The following is an 18,630-nucleotide window of genomic DNA, read 5'->3' on the forward strand; positions in this document are numbered from 1 at the left end:
TAGAATGGGAAAGACTAGAGCTCTCTGATATCTCTACCAGGCTTCCCACATAACTCAGTCAGTACAGAATCTGTCTGCAATACAGGAGACCTGGGTTCGATTCCTGGGTTAGGAAGATCTCCTGGAGAAGGAAATGGAAACCCACTCCAGTATTCTTGCCTGGAGAATCCCACGGACAGAGGTTCAAGAAAATTGAGATACTAAGGGAGCATTTCATGCAAAGGTGGGCACAATAAAGGACAGAAATGGCAAGGACCTAACAGAAGCAGAAGAGGTTAAGAAGAGGTGGCAAGAATACACAGAAGAACTGTACAAAAAAGATCTTAATGACTCGGATAACCACAATGGTGTGGTAATTCCCATTGAGCCAAACATCCTGGAGTGTGAAGTCAAGGGGGCCTTAGGAAGCATTATGCCGAACAAAGCTAGTGGAGGTTTAAAATCCTTAAAGATGGTGATTTGAAAGTACTGCACTCAATATGCCACCAAATTTGGAATGGCCACAGGACTGGAAAAGGTCAGTTTTCATTCCAATTCCAAAGAAAATCAGTGTCAAAGAATGTTCAAACTACCACATAATCATGCTCATTCCACAGGCTAGCAAGGTAATGGCTTAAAAACCTTCAAGCTAGGCTTCAACAGTACGTGAATCAAGAAATTCTAGAATGTACATGCTGGATTTAGAAAAGGCAGTGGAGCCAGAGATCAAATTGCTAACATCCATTGGATCATAGAAAAAGCAAAAGAATACCAGATGAAACATCTGCTTCATTGAGTACACTGAAGCCTTTGACTATGTGAGGGTGTTAAATGCTCAGTCCTGTCCAAATCTTTACGACCCCACGGACTGTAGCTCACCAGGCTCCTTTGTCCATGGCATTTTCCAGGCAAGAACACTGGAGTGGGTTGCCATTTCTTCCTCCATGGGATCTTCCCAACCCAGGGATTGAACTCGGGTCTCATACTACAGGCTGATTCTTTAACGTCTGAGCCCCCAGGGAAATCATCAGATTCACATTTGAAGATGTGGATCAAAACTGTGGAAAATTCTTAAAGAGATAGGAATACCAGACCACCTTACGTGCCTCCTGAGAAGCCTGTATGCAGGTGAAGAAGCAACGGTTAGCACCCGACATGGAACAAGGGACTAGTTCAAAATTAGGAAAGGAGTACACCAAGGCTGTATATTGTCACCTTCCTTATTTATCTTCTATGCAAAGTACATCATGCAAAATGCTGGGCTGGGATGAAGGAAAAGCTGGAGTCAAGATTGCATGGAGAAATATCAATAATGCCAGATATACAGATGACACCACCCTTATGGCAGAAAGTGAAGAGAAGCTAAAGTGCCTCCTGATGAAAATGAAAGAGGAGAGTGAAAAAGCTGGTTTCAAACTCAGCATTCAAAAAACGAAGATCATGGCATTCGGTCCTATCACTTCATGGCAAATAGATGGGGAAACAATAGAAATAGTGACAGTCTTTATTTTCTTGGGCTCCAAAATCACTATGGGCAATTCCTGCATCCATGAAATTAAAAGACACTTTCTCCTTGGAAGAAAAGCTATGACAAATCTAGACAGCAAATTAAAACACAGAGACATCACTTTGCTGACAAAGGTCCATATAGTCAAAGTTATGGTTTTCTAGTGGTCATGTATGAATGTCAGAGTTGGACTATAAAAAAAGCTGAGCCCCGGAAAATTGATGCTTTTGAACTGTGGTGCTGAATAATACTCTTGAGAGTCCTGTGGACAGCAAGGAGATCAAACCAGTCAATCCTAAAGGAAATCAACCCTGAATATTCATTGGAAGGACTGATGCTGAAGTTGAAGCTCTAATACTTTGTCCACGTATTGCGAAGAGCTGACTCACTGGAAAAGACCCTGATGCTGGGAAATGTTGTGGGCAGGAAGAAAAGAGGGCAACAGAAGATGAGATGGTTGAATGGCATCATCGACTCAATGGATGTGATTTTGAACAAACTCTGGGAGATAGTGAAGGACAGGGAAGCCTGGCTTCCTGCAGTCCATGGGGTCAGACATGATTGAGTGACTGAACAACAAAATCAGGTTGATTAGATGATAAAAATTATTAAATTGGATAAGAAATTAACACTGGATACTATATTGCCTAGAAGATATACACTACTTTAAAGCACAAAATTGTTGAGATAAATATGCAAGTTGTAAGCATAAATTCTCAGCTATTCTTTACCTTAAAGTATATTTATTTTGCTCTCATTTTTTATAGTGTTCCAGGATTCAAGTAGGTCATGAGTACAATGTATTCAGATCCTGTTATCTGTCATACAATGTACAGTATGCTTTTCAATAGACAAACAGCAGCAAATATTTTTTCACATTCTTTGCCTTTTGTGTTTTTTTTTGGTCATATTCAATTATCTGTGCTTTTTCTCCTTATTCTTTTAAATTTTAACACTCTATTTCACACATGGTAGCAATGATAATGAATTGAGCTTCCATATAACCACTATATATGGTTCCTTTAAATTTGTTCCTTTGTGCTATATAGTATAGTAGTGAAAGTCACCCAGTCGTGTCCGACTCTTTGAGACCCCATGGACTATACAGTCCATGGAATTCTCCAGGCCAGAATACTGGAATGGGTGGCCTGTCCCTTCTCCAGGGGATCTTCCAAACCCACATATCAAGCCCAGGTCTCCTGCATTGCAGGTGGATTCTTTACCAGCTGAGCCACAAAGGAAGCCCAAGAATACAGAAGTGGGTAGCCTATCCCTTCTCCAGGAGATCTTCCCGACCCAGGTGTTGAACTGGGTTTCCTGCATTGCAGTTGGATTCTTTACTAACAGAGCTATGAGGGGGGTCCTATGTGGTACAGTATTATTAATAACAAGCTGTGTATTAGGCTTACTTAGTTGCTTTGGGGAAATGCTGTAAAATTTTATGGGTTTCCTTTTGGCTTGTTGTATGTGGGAGTATGTTGTGAGGGAGTGAAAACCGGTGAGTATAGGGTCTAAATGTGGAGGTGACACTTCTTTTTTTTTTTTTTTTGCTTATCTCTGAACTGGTGTACAGAAGTCACTAAGTTAATGAAATGAGATCAAAATTTATGTGAGAGAGTATACTGAAGTTATTTTATGAGCTATTTTGCTGAAAAATTTTGGATTTGAACAGAACAATCATATGAAATATATCCAATAAAAATTTATAGGTAACATAATTAACAGACTATGAGGTAATGTTGCACATTATATTTTAAAGTCCACGTGTTTAGGCAATGTGGAAAACATTTTGAAGCTGTAACAGAAATACAGCAAAACACTGAGCTTGCTTATCAGAACTGGACTTGAAATTGTTCTAAACACTGGATTATTTTTCTCATTTTTAAAGTGAAGCAGAGTCCTTAGTGATTAAATGAACCAGACTGAAATTGTACTCAGATATTAGAAGTCTTTGTAGTTTTTGTAGTGGCCAGATAGACTAAATACAATTCCTGGTAGAGTGGTTAAGTGACAGAAGCCACCTTTTATCCATTACTTTATCAGAGAATACCCAGTGAATGACAGTTTTTGCAATCCTGAACCTATATTGTTGTTTAAATAATGAAGAATGACTTATAAAATTCTTAGCAGTAATGATGCTTGTCCCAACAAATGGGAAGGAGCTAAGCAGCGGCAAGATGCTTTGTTTGATGAGAAGGATTATGATTAAAGAAAGAGCACACCAGGGCTCTTATAAACTGGATAAGGGAATTAAGTGAACTGTAGAAAATAATGGAGTGTTGCTGCTGCTAAGTCGCTTCAGTCGTGTCCGACTCTGTGCGACCCCATAGACGGCAGCCCATCAGGCTCCCCCGTCCCTGGGATTCTCCAGGCAAGAACACTGGAGTGGGTTGCCATTTCCTTCTCCAATTCATGAAAGTGAAAAGTGAAAGTGAAGTCGCTCAGTGGTGTCCGACTGTTAGCGACCCCATGGACTGCAGCCCACCAGGCTCCTCCATCCATGGGATTTTCCAGGCAAGAGTACTGGAGTGGGGTGCCATTGCTTTAGACATCATAAAACCCTTCCTACATGATATATTGAGACTTTGAGGGGGTTACTAAAATCATTACTCACACAATACATTTCAAGTTAAATACTATTCCAAATTGAGTTTTACTTTTGGGATCAAAAAAAAAAAAGAAAACATTATATGGTAATGAGATATTTGAAAACATAAATGAAAATGAAGATTTCCTTGGATATGATCATAGCAATTTTATTAAATCTCATTCAGATAGAATTGCTTTAATGTAAAGGTTGATGAGAAAGAATTTGAAAATGAAAATTGTTGTTGTGAAATAGTTTCAACCGAGTTTTCACAAATAGGATGAAGTTCAAGCGGGGGAAAAAGTGTTTGGAGCAAGATTCTCTCTAGTATAAATTCTCTAGTATAATTCTCTTACAAATTGTGATAATGCTGTCTTAATCTTTTCACACCAATGCTAGATGCATTTCATATTTTATTCATTTTTCCCTGAAACATTAGAACATCATGAAAGAGTGATTATGTTTTTCATTTTTTTAATTTTGAGACAACTACAAATGGAGATCCTCATATAAATGATTCTAGTATAATCACAGCATCTTCAATGAACAGGGCATTGAAATTGACTTCACCATTAGCTCCAACAGTTAAGAACCTTCATAGTACATTGGTTTTATGACGTTTCTAAAAATTCTAAATCTTTGCAATTAAGTTGACATGAGTAAAAGCATGAATTTTTCATTAAAACAGTATAAATTAATTCCATTTTTCTTCACTTTTTAGAAAATATGACAAAAATTTTATACCATAGTTCCTAAAACTTAATAAAAAGTCAGACTTCATATAAATATGTTGCTAGAGATTATATGTGTGAGATTAAAATTAGAATATAAACACTCCATATAATAGCATTACCATGATTTTTAGGAAAACAAATGTTCAGTTTAATTCATGTTGTTTTTTGTTACATCATCTATTGCATTAATATTTCACAAATAGTTTTAGTGCTGTAGGTTATTCATTTTTGCAGCTAGTTCTCTCTTCAGGTTCTAGCTAATTTTTTTTTAATGAGTAAAAATTAAAAATGTACTTGTTATATTTTCTCACTCACCATATTCCTGAAGGCCTTTCTCTATTAATTGTTAATATGATAATCCGTTACATTTGTTGAGAGAATTTATCTTTAAAAATTGCAAGTGGTGGTGGTGAAAAATCGAATATGTCAGTCCAATTTAGGGCAGCACTTGTAATGCTGTCTTTATACTAGTTTTGAAGATAATAATTGTTCATCAAACAAAGTGATAACAAAGGAAAATGGGATGAGCACATCTGATCTTCTAAGGTGAATTTGTTGACCACAGTGACTCAAATCAGGTCTAGATCACAATTCCTGACAGCTAGGGTTTTTGCAGCCATGAAATTAAAAGACACTTGCTCCTTGGAAGAAAAGTTATGACCAACCTAGACAGCATATTAAAAAGCAGAGATATTACTTTGCCAACAAAGGTCTGTCTAGTCAAAGCTATGGTTTTCCAGTAGTCATGTATGGATGTGAGAGTTGGACTATAAAGAAAGCTGAGCGCTGGAGAATTGATGTTTTTGAACTGTGATGTTAGAGAAAACTCTTGAGAGTCCCTTGCACTGCAAGCAGATTCAACCAGTCCATCCTAAAGGAAATCAGTTCTGAATATTCTTTGGAAGGACTGATATTGAAGCTGAAACTCCAGTACTTCGGCCACCTGATGTGAAGAGCTGACTCATTTGAAAAGACCCTGATGCTGGGAGAGATTGAAGGCAGGAGGAGAAGGGGACGACAGAGGATGAGATGGTTGGATGGCATCACTGACTCAGTGGACATGAGTTTGAGTAAACTCTGGGAGTTGGTGATGGACAGGGAGGCCTGGCGTGCTGCAGTCCATGGGGCTGCAAAGAGTTGGACATGACTGAGTGACTGAAATGAACCGAGGGTTTTTCATTATCTTTCTGAAATGCCAAATGCAACAAGGCTATAGTTTGAGATTCATTTTTATTTTCTCAGAGGAATGTGTTAACAGTCTAAGTCAAGACAAAAGCACTGAGTTTCAGTGAATATCTTGAATAAGAAAAAAGAAGTATATATATATATATATATATATATATATATATATATATACACACACACACACACACACACACACACACACACACACACACACACACACACACACACACACACACACACACACACACACACACACACACACACACACACACACACACACACCCAGAGGATTATATTCCCTAACATTCAGCTGCTGATTAATTAAAGAAATTCCTAAACATTTAAAAATATCCAAAATACATTTAAAATATTTGTGATTTTGCTTAAATCTTGAAGATGTTTCATAGGTGCTCTTCAGTAGTATCAATGTGGTAGGCTTATTTGATTTTCAGTAAAGAGAAATTTGAATATACCAGAGGCAACTGACATAGAAGATAGATTTTGTAAAATTCTGACTGACTCTAACCAGTATGAAAAAAACATGCCTTAATCTCTTCAACCAAGAACCCCACTTTCCTGAAGCTTGTTCCAATTAATGACGTTTCTTATTTATGCAGAATGTGTAAAAAGGTTTAGATACCCTTCTTTGTTCAAGGCCACTTATCATTTAGGAACAGAATTGAAATGCTTTGATACACCAAGGCAGGATTAGCCCTTCCACTGTTTACATGTGAAGATAGACGTGATCACTTATTCTATGATAAAGGACTGACAGGACAGAGCTTCCTTTGCTAAGCAACCTGTGTAGTCTTTAGGGGATCAATGCATGCTATGATTGCAGTGAAAGGAAAGCAGTAGCTCTCAATGTGTCAGAGAGGAAAAAAAAAAAAGGCTTCAAAAAATTAACAATTAGAAATTTTTGAAATACATGGCTATTTAGCAAATTTAACACTTTACATGTATGTCTAATTATGGTTTCACATATTTTTAAATAAATTTTGACATGATAAATCCACTCCAAAATAAAAGGTAACTTCTATGTTTCATTTATAATTGGTTCTATACAACGCCAAAATAGCTTTCCAAACCAACTAAAAATATTAACAGTATAATTTGTACAATGCACAGATTACTTTAGTGTTAGTGACTAAATTAACAGATTAATTTCATAAATAGTTGGGCAAAAATTTATTCAGACAAATGCAAAAGGAAGAATTGTTGTATAAATAAATAAGTCAATAATTCAAATCCAAGCCTACCATTTAAATGACTATTGGTTTTAACCGGGTTGATCCATAATGTTAATTCATTCATGACATGTATATATTGCCCTTGATGATAAAAAACCTCCAAGAATCTAATATATATATATATATACATCTGTGGTATACTATATATAATTTCAATATAAATAATCCAAAGATACTGTCTTCAAATTGTTAGTATAAGAAAACTAGAAGTAGAGATTTCATGATTCCAACACAAGGTATCAAGAGTTCCATCGTTTCCTATGTCATCACCAGGTAATATTAATTCTTAAAACATTAAATATCAGCCATCTCCAAATATTTTCAAAGATTTTCCTGTAAAGTATATAAGAGATAAAAGAATTTTAGAAACGAAACATTTATGAAACATAAAACATGAATCATAACTGTCATGGCATCCATCTCTGATGCTAACCTTAAAACCTGAATTGCAATACAGGTTCATTCTACCAACATCCATTCTGTTCTCTAATTCTTTTTGCCACAGACTCAGCCATACTGGGTTCTTGCTCAGGTAACAAACTTTTATTCTTTTTTTTTAAAGTTCTTTTTAAAAAAAATATTTATTTTAATTGGAGGCTAATTACAATATTGTGGTGATTTTTGCCATACATTCACATGAATCAGCCATGGGTGTACATGTGTTCCCCACCCTGAACCCCCCTCCCACCTCCCTCCCCATCCCATCCCTCTGGGTCATCCCATTGCCCCAGCCCTGAGCATTTGTCTCATGCATCGAACATGGAATGGTGTTCTGTTTCACATATGATAATATACATGTTTCAATGCTATTCTCTCAGAACGTCCCACCCTCACCTTCTGCCTCAGAGTCCATAAAATTCTTCTATGCATCTGTGTTGTCTTTGTCTATTTTTGCTATCAGGGTATGGTGGCCTCATAGAATGAGTTTGGAAGTGTTCCTTCCTCTGAAATTTTTTGACAGAGTTTTAGAAGGATAGGCACTAGCTCTTCTCTAAATGTTTGATAGAATTCTCCTGTGAAGCCCTCTGGTCCTGGGTGTTTGTTTTTTGGGAGATTTTTGATCACAGCTTTAATTTCAGTGCTTGTAATTGGAATGTTCATAATTTCTATTTCTTCCTGGTTCATTATTGGAAGATTGGATTTTTCTAAGAATCTATCCATTTCTTTCAGGTTATCCATTTTATTGTCATATAGTTATTCATAATAGTCTCTTATAATCCTTTTTATTTCTGCATTGTCTGTTGTAACCTCTCCTTTTTCATTTCCTATTTTGTTGATTTGATTCTTCTCTCTTTTGTTCTTGATGAGTCTGGCTAAAGGCTTGTCAATTTTGTTTATCTTCTCAAAGAACCAGCTTTTTGTTTTATTAATCTTTACCATTGTTTCTTTCATTTGTTTTTTCATTTATTTCTGCTCATATCTTTAAGATTTCTTTCCTTCTACTAATTTTGTTTTTGTTGTTGTTGTTGTTCTTATTTTTCCAGTTGTTTTAGGTGCAAAGTTAGGTTGTCTATTCGATATTGTTCTTGTATCTTAAGAAGGATTGTATTGCTATAAACTTCCCTCTTAGAACTGTTTTTGCTGCATCCCATAGGTTTTGAGTTGTGTTTTCATTGTCTTTTGTTTCAGGAAATTTTTTGATTTACCTTTTGATTTCTTCAGTAACCTGTTGGTTATTTAGAAATGTGTTGTTTAATCTCCATGTGTTGGTGTTTCTTACAGTTTTTTCCTTGTAATTGATATCTAGTCTCATAGTGTTGTGGTCAGAGAAGATTCTTGATACAATTTCAATTTTCTTAAATTTACTGAGGTTTGATTTGTGATCCAGGGTTTGGTCTATCCTGGAGAATATTCCATGTGCACTTGAGAAGACGGTGTATTCTGCATTTGGATGGAATGTCCTGAAGATATCAATGAAATCCATCTCATATAATGTATCACTTAAAGCTTGTGTTTCCCTATTAATTTTCTGTTTTGATGACTTGTCCATTGGGGTCAGTGGGGTGTTAAAGACGCCTACTATTATTGTGTTGCTGGCAATTTCTCCTTTTATGCCTGTTAGTGTTTGTCCTATGTAGTGAGGTGCCCCTATGTTGGGTGCATAAATATTTACAATTGTTATGTTTTCCTCTTGGATTGAACCCTTGATTATTATCTAGTGCCCTTCCTTATCTCTCGTAATATTCTTTAAGGTCTATTTTGTCTAATATGAGGATTGCTACTCCAGCTTTATTTTGCTTCCCATTTGCAGGAAATATGTTTTTCCATTCTCTCACTTTTAGTCTATATGTGTCTTTAGGTCTGAAGTGGGTTTCTTTTAGACAGCATATATATGGGTATTGTTTTTGTATCCATTCAGTCTGTGTCATTTGCTTGGCCATTTGAGTAAATGAAAATTATTTTATCATATATTTATGTAAGTGTACATATTTGTGATTATTTTTAGTTTAGTTTTTTTTTTTTTTTTTAAGTTTTTGCTTCTCCTTCCCAGTAAAATATAAACTCTCTGAAAGCAGGGACCTAGCAAGGGCTGATCATGGCTATTTCCTACATATGACTGAGAATAACTACTAATGTAATGATTTTACATGAAAAAAGTAAATCAAAATAAAAAGTAAAACTTTGGGATAAAAAATTATACAAGAAGAACTGTATAATAACACTAATAATAAAGAGTTAAATAATACAATATTTAACTCTGGATTTTCTACATTTTGTATTTTATTTTAACATTGATTTCCATTGTTACACACTTTTTTTTTTGCCCGTTTATGTGATGATTGTGTGTTATTTTATAATGGACTGACTGAATGGACAATTTGGTTCTGTAAAGATTTGTTTGAGATTGTATTGGAAGAGTTACCAGAATGAGAACAGACTAGATCAAGGGAGCTCAAGTGGTAACCAGGGCTGAGTTAGATAAATAAGTCCAAAAGATAAGGTTAGTAAAAACCCCAAACCATAAAATCTGTTCTGAGAGGAGGTGAAAATATCAGAACCCTCTAGCTTAGAAAGAAGTTTATTAAAGCTTGAATGTAAGCTATCAGTGGGACTATGTGTGCCTCTCTAACATTTTGTTAGATTGTCTGTTCTCATGTTCCTAAGCTTTACTTGACCAGTTGTGGTCAACCAGAAGTTTTTGAGCAATTTATCATGGCCCTCCTACCCTCCACTTCAGGTATCATTCCTTCAATCCAAACTGCTATTACTTTGAATGACGTGCTCAATGTCAGTTCAGAAAGTTTACCTGGAAAGATTATATGTGGGTCAGAAGAGTACATTTGGGAATCAATTTCAAGGACATTCTATACATAGGCTGAAAAGTCACACCTTATTTTATTTCTCATCCTAAATTGTGTTCAACCACTATGACAAAGATAATACACAAGAGGTTTTTCAACAAAAATAAATGAGAACATTAAAATCCATAAGACCTCTAATATATCAAAATAATGTCTACTTGAAATTTAAAGTTCAAAGATATTAAAATATAAATATATTTAAACTTGAAAAATTTGGGTGTGTGTTTTCACTATTAAAAGTTGAATGTGTAACATCCTAGATCTGAAATAATACACAAGTCAGGTCAGGTCAGTCACTCAGTCGTGTCCAACTCTTTGCAACCCCATGAATTGCAGCACGCCAGACCTCTCTGTCCATCACCAACTCCCGGAGTCTACCTAAACCCATGTCGATCGAGTCAGTGGTGCCATCCAACCATCTCATCCTCTGTTGTCCCCTTCTCCTCCTGCCCCCAATCTTACCCAGCATTAGGGTCTTTTCCAATGAGTCAACTCTTCTCATGAGGTGGCCAAAGTATTGGAGTTTCAGCTTCAACATCAGTCCTTCCAATGAACACCCAGGATTGATCTCCTGTAGGATGGATTGATTGGATCTCCTTGCAGTCCAAGGGACTCTCAAGAGTCTTCTCCAACACCACAGTTCAAAAGCATCAATTCTGCGGTGCTCAGCTTTCTTCATCATCCAAATCTCACATGTATACATGACCACTGGAAAAACCATAGCCTTGACTAGACAGACTTTTGTTGGCAAAGTAATGTCTCTGCTTTTAAATATGCTATGTAGGTTGGCCATAACCTTCCTTCCAAGGAGTAAGCATCTTTTAATTTCATGGCTGCAATCACCATCAGCAGTGATTTTGGAGCCCCCAAAAATAAAGTCTGACATTGTTTCCACTGTTTCCCCATCTATTTCCCATGAAGTGATGGGACCAGATGCCATGATCTTAGTTTTCTGAACGTTGAGCTTTAAACCAACTTTTTCACTCTCCTCTTTCACTTTCATCAAGAGGCTCTTTAGTTCTTCTTCACTTTCTGCCATAAGGTACATAATACACAAGTAGCAAGCATCAAAATGCCATTCCACAGGCAGGGAAATGATCTTGAGTTTGTGGATAAAAGTAGATCACATGGCCGCAATTCCACAGATCTTTCCTTAGTCTTGAATACAGGATGGAATACAGAAGGGCAAATTAGTGCTGTCCTTTTTAAACTGGAACACACATGATTTAAGACTGGAAACTCTTCATATTCAATAGCACTAGAAATTCCACTGTATGTTTGGTTTTAAGCAGCACCCAATAAAAAAGTTCCCTTTTCCTCACTGGGGTTCTGAATGGAGAAATAAAATGAGATGCCTATTGATGAATGAGAATCACTATTATCACTGCTAAAGGCAAGTTGTGGTCTTTACCCCAGAATTAAGAAAACTACCCCTGCACATTTTAGTCTATCATGGAACTGATTCAGATAGATCTCCCTCCCTTAGGGAGAGCCTGAGCAATTAAGGCCTAAGACCAAAGTCTAGACAGTGTGCAAGGTGAATGAATCCCACATTTTCTTTTTTTTTTTTTTTGAATCCCACATTTTCAAATCACTTATCACTTCTTCTTCCTTTGTGTGTACAGAGTGAGGGAGCAGAGAGAACCTGGAGTGTACCTGGGAGAACAGTTTTGGCAGAAAACTAGGAAATAGGGAAAATATTTTTCTTTCTGAGAGCACTTGCTATTCCATTTAACTTTTAAAAATTTAAGGAATGCTGTCTATTTTGACCAGGTAGCTTTGCTACAAGCTCTGAATCACAATATATTATATATATATATATATATATATATATATATATATATATATATATCTACAGTGTCATTCAACTGGTATTCAATGAAAACTTAGATGGTAAAGAAAGTACCTACGATGTGGGAGACCTGGGTTTAATCCCTGGGTCAGGAAAATCCCTTGGAGAAGGAAATGGCAACCCACTCTAGCATTCTTGCCTGGAGAATTTCATGAACAGAGGGGCTTGGCAGGCTACAGTCCATGAGGTCACAAAGAGTTGGACACGACTGAGTGACTAACACATACACATATGTATATAATTTACTTATGACATTGACTATGTTATACAGCTATGACTGGTGTTTCAATAGGCATACATTAATATTAAAACTGATAGATACATAAAACAGAAATCATATTGAATACTACAGCATATGTTTAAATGTTAATATATATGTGTATATATAAAAATATATACACATATATATGTACACATGATACAAAATAACTCTTGTGATTCACTCTAACTTGACATGCTACCTTCAATATCTCAGAGGTAGGCTCCTATACATGAACATATACTATCACAATATATCCCAAGGACAAGGATGCATATTTATGGTGTCTCTCTACCTTCCTATGATTTATTTATTCAATACACTTAAAAAAAAGTTTCACACATACACAAATAAGCCCTTACCTTAATCTGAACAGTATACGATCATTTCTATTTTACAATATTCTACTCCATTGTTCTCAATTACTAGGTTAAATTCAAAAACCTATAATAGCTTATATGCATCAGTGGAAATCTCTGGTCAATATCAATAGAGATGTGAAAGTATTTCTATCTTAAAATTAATATGTAAATTTCAAGGGAGTATTCCTTTTTTGATACTGCTAGAGTAACAAATTTGAAAAGTTGAAGAATTTTTCCACCTTTACTTAAAAAAAATCTAGGTATATATATTCAAGTAGCAACATTTCCATTATAAATTTTACTTCCTATATTCAGTTATTGTTATTTTTCTTAATGTTAAAATAAAAATCTATCATTTAAAGATAGATTTATCTTACAAATAGCTGAGAAAAGAAGAAAAGTGAAAGCCAAAGGAAAAAAGAAAGATATATCCATCTGAATGCAGAGTTCCAAAGAACAGCAAGGAGAGATAAGAAAGCCTTTCTAAGTGATCAATGGAAATAAATAGAGGAAAACAATAGAATGGGAAAGACTAGAAATCTCTTCAAGAAAATTAGAGATACCAAAGAAACTATTAAGAAGAGGTGGCAAGAATACATCGAAGAACTATACAAAAAAGATCCTCATGACCCAAATAACCATGATGGTGTGATCACTTACCTAGAGCCAGACATCCTCGAGTGTAAAGTTAAGTGAGCCTCAGGAAACATCACTATGAAGAAATCTAGTGGAAGTGATGGAATTCCAGCTGAAATATTTCAAATCCTAAAAGATGATGCTGTGAAAGTGCTGCATTCAATATGCCAGCAAATTTGGAATACTCAGCAGTGGCCACAGGACTGGAAAAGCTCCGTTTTCATTCCAGTGCCAAAGAAAGGCAATGCCAAAGAATGTTCAAACTACTGCACAATTGCACTCATCTCACAGGTAAGCAAAGTAATGCTGAAATTTCTCCAGCTAGGCTTTAAGAGTATGTGAACTGAGAACTTCAAATGTTCAAGCTGGATGTAGAAAAGACAGAGGAGCAAGAGATCAAATTGTCAAAATCCGTTGGATCATAGAAAAAGCAAGAGAATTCCAGAGAAACATATACTTCTGCTTCATTAACTATGCCAAAGACTTTGACTGTATGAATGACAGCCAGTTGTGGGAATTTCTTAAAGGGATGGCAATATCAGATTGCATTACCTGCCTCCTGAGAAACCTGTCTGTAGGTCAAGAAGCAACAGTTAGAACAACATGGAACAACAGACTGGTTCCACATTGGGAAAGGAGTACGTCAAGGCTGTATATTGTCACTTTGCTTATTTAACTTATATGCAGAGTACATCATTGAAAATGCTGGGTTGGATGAAGAAAAAGCTGGAATCAAGACTGCCAGGAGAAATATCAATATCCTCAGATATGCAGATGACACCATCTTTATGGCAGAAAGGGAAAAGGAACTAAAGAGCCTCTTGATGAAAGTGAAAGAGGAGAGTGAAAATGCTGGCTTAGAATTCAACATTCAAAAAATGAAGATCATGGCATCCAGTCCCATCAATTCTGGCAAATAAATGGGGAAACATTGGAAAAAGTGAGTGACTTTATTCTTTGGGCTCCAAAATCACTGCAGATGGTGATGGCAGCCATGGAATTAAAAGATGTTTGCTCCTTGTAAGAAAAGCTATGACCAACCTAGACAGCATATTCAAAAGCAGAGGCATCACTTTGCCAACAAACGTCCATATAGTCAAAACTATGTTTTTTCCAGTAATCATGTATGGGTGTGAGACTTGGGCCATAAAGAAAGCTTAATGCTGAATAATTGATGCTTTTGAACTGTGGTGTTGGAGAAGACTCTTGAGAGTCCGTTGGAACTGCAAGGAGATCAAACCAGTCCATCCTAAAGGAAATCAGTCCTGAATATTCTTTGGAAAAGACTGATGCTGAAACTGAAGCTCCAATACTTTGGCCACCTGATATGAAGAACTGACTCATTGGAAAAGACCCTGATGCTGGGAAAGATTGAAGGCAGGGGGAGAAGGGGACTACACAGGATGAGATGGTTGGATGTCATCACTAACTTGATGGACATGAGTTTGAGCAAGCTCTAGGAGCTGGTAATGGACAGGGAAGCCTGGCATGCTGCAGTCCATGGGGTCGCAAAGAATCAGGCACGACTGAGCAACTGAATTGATCATTTAAAATATAATTTAAGTTTAAATTTGTCATTTACCACAACAAAAATTGCATGAAAAACTTCTTTTCATTATTGTATTTCTTGACTATGCCGAAGCCTTTGACTGTGTGGATCACAATAAACTGTGGAAAATTCTGAAAGAGATGGGAATACCAGACCATCTGACCTGTCTCTTGAGAAACCTGTATGCAGGTCAGGAAGCAACAATTAGAACTGGACATGGAACAACAGACTGGTTCCAAATAGGAAAAGGAGTACGTCAAGGCTGTACACTGTCACCCTGCTTATTTAACTTATATGCAGAGTACATCATGAGAAACGCTGGGCTGGAAGAAACACAAGCTGGAATCAAGATTGCCGGGAGAAATATCAATAACCTCAGATATGCAGATGACACCACCCTTATGGCAGAAAGTGAAGAAGAACTAAAGAGCCTCTTGATGAAAGTGAAAGAGGAGAGTGAAAAAGTTGGCTTAAAGCTCAACATTCAGAAAACTAAGATCATGGCATCTGGCCCCATCACTTCATGGGAAATAGATGGGGAAACAGTGGAAACAGTGTCAGACTTTAATTTTTGGGCTCCAAAATCACTGCTGATGGTGATTGCAGCCATGAAATTAAAAGATGCTTACTCTTTGGAAGAAAGTTTATGACCAACCTACATAGCATATTTAAAAGCAGAGACATTACTTTGCCAACAAAGGTCCATCTAGTCAAGGCTATGGTTTTTCCAGTGGTCATATATGGATGTGAGAGTTGGATGATGAAGAAAGCTGAGCACCGCAGAATTGATGCTTTTGAACTGTGGTGTTGGAGAAGACTCTTGAGAGTCCCTTGGACTGCAAGGAGATCCAATCAATCCATCCTATAGGAGATCAATCCTGGGTGTTCATTGGAAGGACTGATGTTGAAGCTGAAACTCCAATACTTTGGCCACCTCATGCGAAGAGTTGACTCATTGGAAAAGACCCTAATGCTGGGTAAGATTGGGGGCAGGAGGAGAAGGGGACAACAGAGGATGAGATGGTTGGATGGCATCACTGACTCGACGGACATGGGTTTGGGTGTACTCCGGGAGTTGGTGAGGGACAGGGAGGCCTGGCGTGCTGCAATTCATGGATTCGCAAAGAGTCGGACACGACTGAACGACTGAACTGAACTGAATTGAAGGTGCAGCAAAAATGAAACATTTTTTCTAGAAAAAAAATATATTGAGTTAATGGTTGTGACCAAACACAGTATTGTTATTATATAAGAACAGAAACTGTGATATGTCTTGTATAAACATGAATTTTCAAATTAGGGAAAATTACATTATTTTTTTTTGTTTTAACGGAATTTCTTAATTTTTCATGCTGCTTCATTATTTTATTTTATAAATAGCTGGAAATGTAAGATTAAAAGCAATTTCAGAAATAGAATATTATGTAAGTAATTCTCAGCATATATGCTTTAATAAATACCTTCATAAAATTGGAAGTTATTTATGGAAAAGAAATAAATAACTATAAAACTAACTTGATTGAGATTATTTAAATAGCATAAAATTCTGCAATTGAGAGAAGTAAAAGTGATAACAATGTTTAGATGAAAAACAGATAACCGAGGCTACTCAGCTTCGCGAATGCTCTCGGTGCGCCGCGGCCCTCAGGCACCCGGCTCTCGCCCGCCCCGCCGCCACGATGCCCAAGAGGAAGGTCAGCTCTGCCGGGGGGGGGGGGGGGGGGGGGGGGGGGGGGGGCGGCGAAGGAGGAGCCCAAGAGGAGATCGGCGAGGTTGTCAGCTAAACTGGCTCTTGCAAAAGTGGAAACGAAGCCAAAAAAGGCGGCGGGAAAGGATAAATCTTCAGACAAAAAAGTGCAAACAAAAGGGAAAAGAGGAGCAAAGGGAAAACAGGTGGAAGTGGCCAACCAAGAGACTAAAGAAGACTTATCTGCAGAAAATGGAGAGACTAAAAACGAGGAGAGGCCCAGCCTCTGATGAAGCAGAAGAGAAAGAAGCCAAGTCTGATTAATAACCACACACCCAGTCCTGTCAGTGGTCCCTGTTTCCCTTCTTGTACAATCCAGAGGAATATTTTTATCAACTATTTTGTAAATGCTAGTTTTTTAGTAGCTCTAGAAACATTTTTAAAAAGGAGGGAATCCCACCTCATCCCATTTTTTAAGTGTAAATGCTTTTTTTTAAGAGGTGAAATCATTTGCTGGTTGTTTATTTTTTGGTACAACCAGAAAATAGTGGGATATTGGATACAGGAGGCTTTGATTGTCTTGGGTGTCAGCTTAACATTCCATAGATGGGGGGTAGCTTTTATATCCTATAATTCAAAAGCATACTAAATGGCAGTGTGGAGTCAGTTGTGCATTTAATGTCTTGAACACTTTAAATTCTCTTCCAATATTGTTCTGGTAGAATTATTTCCTACAGCAAACCACTTTTTGACCTTGGCTCTCCTGGTCAGAATTTTGTGCACTCTATAACATCTTTGGTCATGGTAGTCCAGTTTTCCTAGTAACTTGGTTAATGTGCTGTGAACGGCTGACAGTTTGGGTATGTAGTGTATATGATATTAAATTGTGAATCAGTGGGACTTATGACATAACAGCATATCAATATTTGAAGATATTGGTACTTGATATCCTGTTAAGGAAAGTTTGCTCCGAATTTTAAGCTGGAAAGTCACTGGAATAACTGTTAAGAATCACAACTACATGATATTTTAGATTTCTGGTACGTATGTGAAGAATTGTGTACAAATTGAAATGTCTGTGTAGTGATCCTCAAGACAATCAATAAAATCTCAGTTAATAAAAGAAAAAAAAAAAAGAAAAACAGATAACCAAAAAAATGGATTTTGTTATTATCAATGAATATAATTTGTAACAGTCTGACAAGTGCAATCCTCATAAATGTATGGAGAATGATTGAAAATATTAGCCATAGATTTCTCTGCAGAAGTTGTAATGGTGCATATGTATTTTTTTGTTTAGCTATCTTAATTTAAGAAGACAGGCATATTTGTTTGAATTTAAGAGCTAACATTTACAAATGGACTGACAGTTCAAATTCTTAATAATCTTTTAAATGATGTTATCACAATGATATATAAGCTGCAAGATAAGTTCCCTGAAACTGACTCTACTGAAATGAATGAGAAAACTGATTTAAGTTTTCAGTTTCTACTTTTAAGAGAATATGTTTTCTCAGGAAATGTATATGTATGTATATATATATATGTTTTTTCAGGAAAGACATATGCATATATATAATTAGAGACCTTCAGTCTCTCATTCTCTGAGCCTCAATGTCCTCATTTGTCAAAAAAGGATAGTGATTTGATTAACTAATATTTTAATGTAATAACTGCCAAATGGTTCCAAAAACAGAACTGATAATTAACTGTGGCTTTAAAAAAAAAAAGAAAGAAAAAC

At 36.5% G+C, this 18,630-nt stretch overlaps 1 long non-coding RNA gene and 1 pseudogene across 1 annotated transcript in view; both read left to right on the forward strand.

Moving 5' to 3' along the window:
• Positions 1–18,630, forward strand: part of LOC145518627 (uncharacterized) — a 195,530-nt gene that overhangs the window by 53,181 nt on the left and 123,719 nt on the right. The window lies entirely within an intron of this gene.
• LOC145517365 (non-histone chromosomal protein HMG-14 pseudogene) lies at positions 16,882–17,300 on the forward strand (annotated as a pseudogene).

Source organism: Giraffa tippelskirchi, chromosome 8, assembly GCF_054371585.1.
Source record: "Giraffa tippelskirchi isolate mGirTip1 chromosome 8, T2T-mGirTip1v1.2.pri, whole genome shotgun sequence".
NCBI classification, from domain to species: Eukaryota; Metazoa; Chordata; class Mammalia; order Artiodactyla; family Giraffidae; genus Giraffa; species Giraffa tippelskirchi.